Here is a 9279-nt window from a genome sequence, read left to right as displayed (position 1 = left end):
GATATAGGATTTGGTTGATCGTATCTGATATGGGTTGGACTTTTATTTACTAGGGTTTAGAGAGAGAGAATCTGAATTCTAGAGGGAGAAGAGTTAATTGAAAAATTGGTTTCTTGTTTACAAGAGAGGGAAAGATCACTGTCCTAAGCGCAACCAGATAGGGATCCGAAGATCCAGACACAAAGAGAGACTGCTGATTGCATGATCCTCGTTTCCATAATTAACATGAGGGCCATATCGTATTTTCCATTGAAACAATCTACACTTTATTCACACGGGTGCATACTACTCTGCAAAAATTTCGGGGCAACACTCCAATCCTTGAGATGCAGCAGTTTCAAAAATAACACAGAGAGAGCGAGAGAAATTTTTATTATCTACCAACAATTTGTCACTACAGACACAAGTAAGGACCAGCAACCCATCCCAGAAAAATCCCAGCAGTTCATCAAATTCAATATCTATATAGTATATACTGTGCATAAGATTTTAGCAGCGGGATATTGGAGATATATCTTACTCTTTTATTGATTCTCATGAGCATATTCAAGCAACCCAATTGCACAAACAAATTAATACAAAAGCAAATTAATAACCCAAACTCCCTAGGTTTCAACGGATTCAGATTTTTGCCACAACATGATGGGAAAAAAAAAAATAGCGTCTAAATTCAAAAAATGATCTAATTATGTTAGTCTCATTTCTACCCCAAAAAATAAAAATAAATAAAGAAACTAAAGCACCACAAGATTCTGATGAAAAACTCAAGAAATATAGACCATGGAGGAGAAGCAAATGGACGTGAAAAAAACCTAAAAGAACCGAGCATGGATTTCATGGAAATTTGTAGCGCTTTCAACTGAACAAAAATGCCAAAAATAAAAATAAAGATAGAATATGTGAAGTTTCAAAAGAAAAAACGGACAAATGAGATAGTGGGGTTTCCTTTAAGTTCTTCAGATATATTGTTTCAGATATACTGCAACGATTCAACCAAGAACTTCAAAGAATTAGATTGTAATTTTTTTAAAAAAGAATTTCAAGAAAACTATAGAACCACATGAAACGTTCAAGAAATACATCTATACTAGGCAAAGGTAGACATGAGAAAATCGAGAGCGAAGAACACAACAAGGGAAACAATGAAAACCAAAAGAGAAACAAGGATGCAAATAAAAGCATTCAACCAATAAATTAAAGGCATCACAACTTACGCAGGGAAAGAGCAAGTCCTATACTGACTGTTAATAAAAAGAAACCCACAAGACCGATTAGAAGGTGATGAACTCGATTAAGAAAAACAAAATTAAGCAACAAGAGAACTCACCTTGATGCAAAGAAATCTTGTGTATCTCAGTACTGCTTTCTCTCTCTCTAAAATCCGGCATGACTTCTTTCTGAGGTATCCATTTGGGCTGGTCGTATCACAGATGCTTTTATTTAGAGCGAGCGAGGACTTAATTGAAAACTACGCGTTTCTTGATGAGAGAGATAAGATAAAGCGTCCTAACGGAATGAGATAGAGATCCGCGCTCAATAAAATCCTAAATAATTTCAAATGCCTCTCTGATTATTGCAAGATCCAGACACTAACTAACTTAAGGGTCAAATCATTTTTTCTCCTCAAACAAACGCTCCCACCGGTGCATACTGCACGCCTACTTCATTGGGCGGACGACCTACTTTGGATAAGCTTTTTTGGAATATGAAAATTTGGGTACCACCAAAGGCAAAGAGCCATTAGACGATTAGAGAAATTATATCAATAATACACATAAATATTATAATTTACAGACGGCCCCGTTAGTAAAATATGGGATGCAAACTAGGTCTGTCAACACGACTTTTTTTTTTTTTTTTTTCCAAAAATTCCTCTTGGTCCGAGAAATATATCCTAGAAACGAATTTTAATTTTTAATTTTAATTTTTTTATTTCTTTAGTAGGGCAATGCCCTGAGTTTTAGGGGCACTCCCCAGGCAGTTCGACGTTGGAATACTCGGACTGTTCCTTCTCTATTTCTATAGAAAACAATAGCGGTCCGAAGATGAGAACCTCAAGTGGAGCTCAGCTTTAGGGTGGTCCTAAGTCCCTATATTCTAACCGCATATTATTTTTGAAAGAAAACCACGGTCCAAGAATTGGAAACTATTTAGCTTTTGAAAAAAACCTCGGTCTGAGAATTGGAAACTCGGACCGTGCTCTAGAATAAGCATTACTCAAATTTAGCTTTGTCCAAGCTCTCCATCCTCGGACCGCCTTATGATCCCATATAAACAAGATACCCATTTTTTTCTCTCTCTTTCTCGCTCTCGCTCTCACTCTCTCTCTAAACTGTTGACTAGCCCGGCTATCGACGTGAAGATGTCCGACATCATTGTCGTGATTTCGAAGAGATTGAAATAATGAGGTGATTTTTTTTTGTTTTTTTGTTTTTTTTTTTTTCTCTTTGACAATTTTTTAAAAACTTGGATTCTTAGTTTTTAATCTTGGGATTTTTAACTCTGAAGTTGCATTGAGATGACTAGGGTTTCTAGAATCTATTATTTGAGGTTAAAAAAAAAAAAATACTAAAAATTATGGATTTCATTTTTTTAACAGTTTTTTTTGTTCGAAATCTCTTGGAAAATCAATGGTTTGTATATTGTCATTTGATCTATACAGGTAATATCTTAGTTATTCAAAATACTGTTTCTTTAATTGTATATTATTTCATTATTATTTTGTTTAATTGTAATTGTGTTTATTACTTATATGTATTTTTTAGATTTGTAGACACCTATTTTAAAAAAAAAAAAAGTTTATATACGATTGAAACCTTATATATAAAACTACGGATGCACCACAAAAATTCATTGAATGTACACACGAGGGTATTTTGGTTAGTTTATATTTTACGAATTATGGTTTTCATATTTTTATTAGGTGGGAATCACTAAGGTGTACACACGCACGAAATTTCATGTAATTTTGATTTGTAGAAAAATAAATAAAAAATGAAACACAACCAGTAAATCGTGACTATACGGTGAACTTTAAACGGCGATGAAGGTAGGCAAATTCTTTGTTCATTTTTGCCTATAGGCGTTGGGAAGAATTTTTTTTGATATATATATATATATATATATATATATATATATATATATATATAAAATGTTGGAACTAGCGCACTAGCTTATATGAACATATGAGCGCAACAGGCCAGATTGAATCTGGGCCGATTTGACGGTCAAGAATGTATTTTGTATTTGAATTTTACATTTTTTTTTTACGCATCCAAATAATTTTGAATTTTAGGCATCCATTCTTCTCATCAAGGCGAACCTAATAAAAATATATTGAAAATAATTTGCAATACATAAATTGACCAAAATACTCCGAAACATTTTAGGGGTATTTTTGTCACTTTAATCGTTGCAAATTATTTTTTTGATATTTTTAGTAGATTATCTTATTTTTGTAGAATACGTGCCTAAAATTTTAAATTGGGCATCAAAACAACCTATTCTAAAATCTTTGAGGTAGGCTCTAATTTGATTGTTTAGAGCCTCGGCTCTATATAAACTTTTCTTTTCAAATAATACTAATATCGTTACAAAATTTCAATAGGTTATGTATTTTCTTATGTACATGATCCCTCGGTTAAAAGTCCTATATACAATTTTTAAAAAGCTAAAATTTCAAATCTTTAATATCCATCAGATGATAGATTCTAAAATTTTAGAACTATGAAATGCTATCATGTAAGGGCCCGTTTGGTTCCCTGGATTTTTTATTATCATTGAAAAGTGTATCTTGGAATTGGTATTAGGCATTTTCTAGAATATGGTGTATGTTGTTTGGATTGAATGTGGTAGAAACCAGAAAAATACAAATGCATTGTCTGGATTGCCTATAATATATATTTCCTAGAAATGTAAATTTTAGATATTTTCTCTCTCTAAAATTTGATCTCTATGGCTTAAAATTTGAGATAAGTTCCCTCTATTAAATTTTCGATATTGTTTCTCTCTTTAAAAATTCTTGGCAGTGTCTTTCTCTAAAATATAATATAGTTTCTCTCTCTAAAATTTTTAGGTAGTTTCTCTATCTGAAACTTAAAATTTGAGATAGTTTCTTTCTAAATATTTTGGAACGTTTCTCTCTCTAGATATTTTTGGTACTTTCCCACTCTAATTTTTTTAATATAGTGACTCTCTCTAAAATTTGAGATAGTTTCTCTCTCTAAGAATTTTGAAATAGTTTCTGTCTCTCAAAATTTCAGCTACTTCCTCTATCTAAATTAGTTTCTCTCTCTAAAACTTTACGATACATTTTCCCCCTAAAACTTAAAATTTTAGATAGTTTTTCTCTTCAAAAGATTTGAGATATTTCTCTTTAAAAAGTTGTAAGTAGTTCCCTTCACCAAACGTTTTGAGATATTTCTCTTTAAAAATTTCTAAGTAGTACCTCTTTATAATTTTAATTTACTGTGCCCCTATAATTTTAAGATACTCTCTCTCGAAAAACTTAAAATTAGAGATACTATATCTCTCTAAAGGCTTTGAGACCATTCTCTCTAAAAAAAAATTGAGTATTTCCTCTCTCTAAAATTTAATATAGTTTCTCTCTCTAAATTTTAATATACTTTCTCTCTTTAAATCCAAGGAGCCGAACAGCAGAAAAAAAAGTATTTTTCATATTATAAGATTAAAATCATGATTTTTTAAACAAGTTTTGCATAACTTCTACGTGCATGACAACTCTTTTTAAAATAAATTTAACACAAGAGCAGGTAGTATAACATAGCGCCACCACATAAATGACACATTGTACTAATAAACTTACGATGTAGTATAACAAAATCACAATACAGAACTTCCATTATTTAACTTCTAGGCGATCCAATACACATGCCCATTTAAACTCTGCAATGAGAAAAATTACGAAGTTCCGAAAAAATTTATATTTATTTGAACTTCCTTAAAAAAATTTTACACAAGTTGAGTGGGTAACACAACGCAGTGTTACTACAAAAGTTTTGGGCAAAAATTTACTAAATATTACTAAAAAACATACCACCAATCTTTGATGAGAACAATAGATTGTATATTTTAGTGTAAAATTATTGTATTGCAAAACTTATTCATATAAGGTTATTAATTTATTATTTTTCATATGTTATAGTTGAATATATCTATAACGTAAATTATTTAAATTGTCATTCAAATGTTATATTTTTCATGGATTATTCTTATATGTTCTTACCATGAAAAATTGTCACTATTGCTTTTCACTAGGTATCTCTAAAGTCACTTAGCGTTGGCATCTAAACCCGTCACGCAAGTTAATGAGGCAACACAATATATCAACGTGACCAACATATCTAAGGCCATCCAATGATTTTCAACACAAAAATTACATCTTATTATAATATTTGATGGTGCACCTTGATTGTTGAAGGTTTCGACCTTATTTGCGGCACACCCTTATTAAAAACCTTCTAATTTATTTTAAAAGGATTAAAATTAGGAATGGATCACGTGGATTCCGCTAAAACCTATTAATACATTTTTATTATTTTTTTAGGAGTATTCCTAATTTTATTTAATTTTCTTGGGTCTATAATCCACTTGGACTCGTCCCCAGTAGCTCAACTTGAGACTCCACTAAGGACTTCCGTAATAACGATTTGGAATTATACAAAAGGATGTGCTGCTCCTGTGGGAACATACATTCTCCATCGGGTGGCGTGGATGGATATAAAACACAACGATTAACGTCTTGAGAATACATTTTCAAATTGCAGGAATTATTTGCTTGGATAAAATAATGTCCCGATAAAGAACAAGGACCGTCCAATTTTCAGAGGCCAATATCAAAGCTCAAATTCACTTCCTCTTTTGTTTCAAAATAATTATCTAGCTATTCTTAGTTCGTTCCCTAAACCTCGAAAAAAATATATAAAGTAAATAAATCTCTTGTACAAAGAGGGAATTAATGTTTAGGTAGGGTCCCTTGGAATTAAGAGAATCCATTCCAAAATAAAATGTGAAGAAAGGGTGTTTTACTTTTTCATATGAAGCAAATGTGAAGCAGATTCATTAAAGAAATAAATAATACAGTGAACCAAAGAATACGAACAATCAACCAAAATACCACCTGAAATATAAATAAACATTTTTTCTTTACTTTTGTATTCAAAATATATTGTCTCGGATTCGAGCAAGGATCCGTAGCTTTGATTCACCATCGTGGTAAATGGCGAAGCAAATTTTATGCACCGCTGCTTTTAGATTGAACGATTTGGTGATCCCCTTCCAGCTTTCCTTGATCACCAATTTGTGTGATATTTCACAAGTCTCGAATCTCACTTGTGTCTCTACCACGCTCGCCAAATCCCCTATAATCATTGGAATGGAGATCCCATCTTTTATAGCCCTTCTCTCCCAACGATTTGTGATCCACATTAGTGATTCCACACCTTCCTTTGGAATCCTCAAGACAGGACGGCGTGGGTGGACGTCCTCAGACATGATCACCTTGTTAAACCAAGGGTTAGGCCAGTATCTTCTGACCAAGTCGACTGCATTCAAAAAAAAAATAAAAAATAAATATAAATCTCTCTCTGTATATGAGTCTCTCTTCTCTCTCTTTTGAAAGGAAGTAACATGAAATCAGCTCTTTTCTCTCTATATGTATAACTCATTCTCAAGTATTGCCCAAAAGAAAATACTCACCTATTATTTTCATGGGCAGCTCTGATGGGTTGGCAACAATCTCAGCAAAACTTTCGGGGCAAATTTTTGCCTCCATCTCTTCCCCACGGCAAGAACTCTCAGCCGAAGTTCCCCATTCCGGCTTTTCGCCACAGCTTGACTCGTACAGCCTTTTTCTTGGATTTGGAAGCATAACCCAATTATTGTTTACTCTCCTCACCTTGAAACTTAAATCCATTACCTTTGCCTTTTCTCCCCCTTCCACCACAATCTCTGTCTCTCCCGTTTCCTTTCTCATTCTCTCTCTATCAAATAAATCCACTGATCTGAAAAAAAAAAAACAAAGAATATTAATATACAAATTAATGACCAAAAAGTAGAATAATACTCTATGATAGTCTCACTTCTAAAATGACATTCCACTTGGGGCGTTCCCAACTTGATTATTGTTGCTGGTTGTTATTTCGCTAGTAAATAGTTTGAGTGGGTTATGTGAAATTTAAAAGAGAGACCATTATCGTGGTACATTCAAGAAATTCAAATGTATTGTTTCAGATTTATAGCAACAATTCAACCATGAACTTCAAAGAAATAGATTATAACTGTTTTTTTTCAATTTCAAAAAAACAGTAGAACCACAAAAAACCCACAAGAATGATTATGATGAAAAGTTAATAAATAGAAACCCACAGGACTGACTAGAAAGTGATGACCTCAAGTAAGAAAAACAAAATTAAGATGAAGAAGAACCAAAGAGAACTAACCTTTGATACAAGGAACTCTTCCTATGTCTGTAGTGGTTTCTCTCTCTCAATTCTGGTATGGCTTGTTTTTCAGAAAAAAGAGGAAAATGATGTATACTTAGATATAGGATTTGGTTGATCGTATCTGATATGGGTTGGACTTTTATTTACTAGGGTTTAGAGAGAGAGAATCTGAATTCTAGAGGGAGAAGAGTTAATTGAAAAATTGGTTTCTTGTTTACAAGAGAGGGAAAGATCACTGTCCTAAGCGCAACCAGATAGGGATCCGAAGATCCAGACACAAAGAGAGACTGCTGATTGCATGATCCTCGTTTCCATAATTAACATGAGGGCCATATCGTATTTTCCATTGAAACAATCTACACTTTATTCACACGGGTGCATACTACTCTGCAAAAATTTCGGGGCAACACTCCAATCCTTGAGATGCAGCCGTTTCAAAAATAACACAGAGAGAGCGAGAGAAGTTATTATTATCTACCAACAATTTGTCACTACAGACACAAGTAAGGACCATCAACCCATCCTAGAAAAAGCCCAGCAGTTCATCAAATTCAATATCTATGTAGTATATACTGTGCATAAGATTTTTGCAGCGGGATATTGGAGATATATCTTACTCTTTTATTGATTCTCATGAGCATATTCAAGCAACCCAATTGCACAAACAAATTAATACAAAAGCAAATTAATAACCCAAACTCCCTAGGTTTCAACGGATTCAGATTTTTGCCACAACATGATGGGAAAAAAAAAAATTGCGTCTAAATTCAAAAAATGATCTAATTATGTTAGTCTCATTTCTACCCCAAAAAATAAAACTAAATAAAGAAACTAAAGCACCACAAGATTCTGATGGAAAACTCAAGAAATATAGACCATGGAGGAGAAGCAAATGGACGTGAAAAAAACCTAAAAGAACCGAGCATGGATTTCATCGAAATTTGTAGGGCTTTCAACTGAATAAAAATGCCAAAAAAAAAAATAAAGATAGAATATGTGAAGTTTCAAAAGAAAAAACTGACAAATGAGATAGTGGGGTTTCCTTTAAGATCTTCAATTATATTGTTTCAGATATACTGCAACGATTCAACCAAGAACTTCAAAGAATTAGATTGTAATTTTTTTAAAAAAGAATTTCAAGAAAACTATAGAACCACATGAAACGTTCAAGAAATACATCTATACTGCTGGCTAAGGACACGTGAAAGGAAATTTCTCTTTTCCCATGCCAGAAATAAGGCATAGGAAGACATGAGAAAATCGAGAGCGAAGAACACAACAAGGGAAACAATGAAAGCCGAAAGAGAAACAAGGATGCAAATAAAAGCATTCAACCAATAAATTAAAGGCATCACAACTTACGCAGGGAAAGAGCAAGTCCTATACTGACTGTTAATAAAAAGAAACCCACAAGACCGATTAAATGGTGATGAACTCGATTAAGAAAAACAAAATTAAGCAACAAGAGAACTCACCTTGATGCAAAGAAATCTTGTGTATCTCAGTACTGCTTTCTCTCTCTCTAAAATCCGGCATGACTTCTTTCTGAGGTATCCATTTGGGCTGGTCGTATCGCAGATGCTTTTATTTAGAGCAAGCGAGGACTTAATTGAAAACTACTCGTTTCTTGATGAGAGAGATAAGATAAAGCGTCCTAACGGAATGAGATAGAGATCCGCGCTCAATAAAATCCTAAATAGCTTCAAATGCCTCTGTGATTATTGCAAGATCCAGACACTAACTAACTTAAGGGTAAAATCTTTTTTTCTCCTCAAACAAACGCTCCCACCGGTGCATACTGCACGCCTACTTCATT

The sequence above is a fragment of the Amborella trichopoda genome, chromosome 3, assembly GCF_054954075.1.
Source record: "Amborella trichopoda isolate Santa Cruz 75 chromosome 3, AtrichopodaSantaCruz75HAP2 v2.0, whole genome shotgun sequence".
In the NCBI taxonomy this organism is placed as follows: Eukaryota; Viridiplantae; Streptophyta; class Magnoliopsida; order Amborellales; family Amborellaceae; genus Amborella; species Amborella trichopoda.
This window is presented reverse-complemented; position numbering follows the sequence as displayed.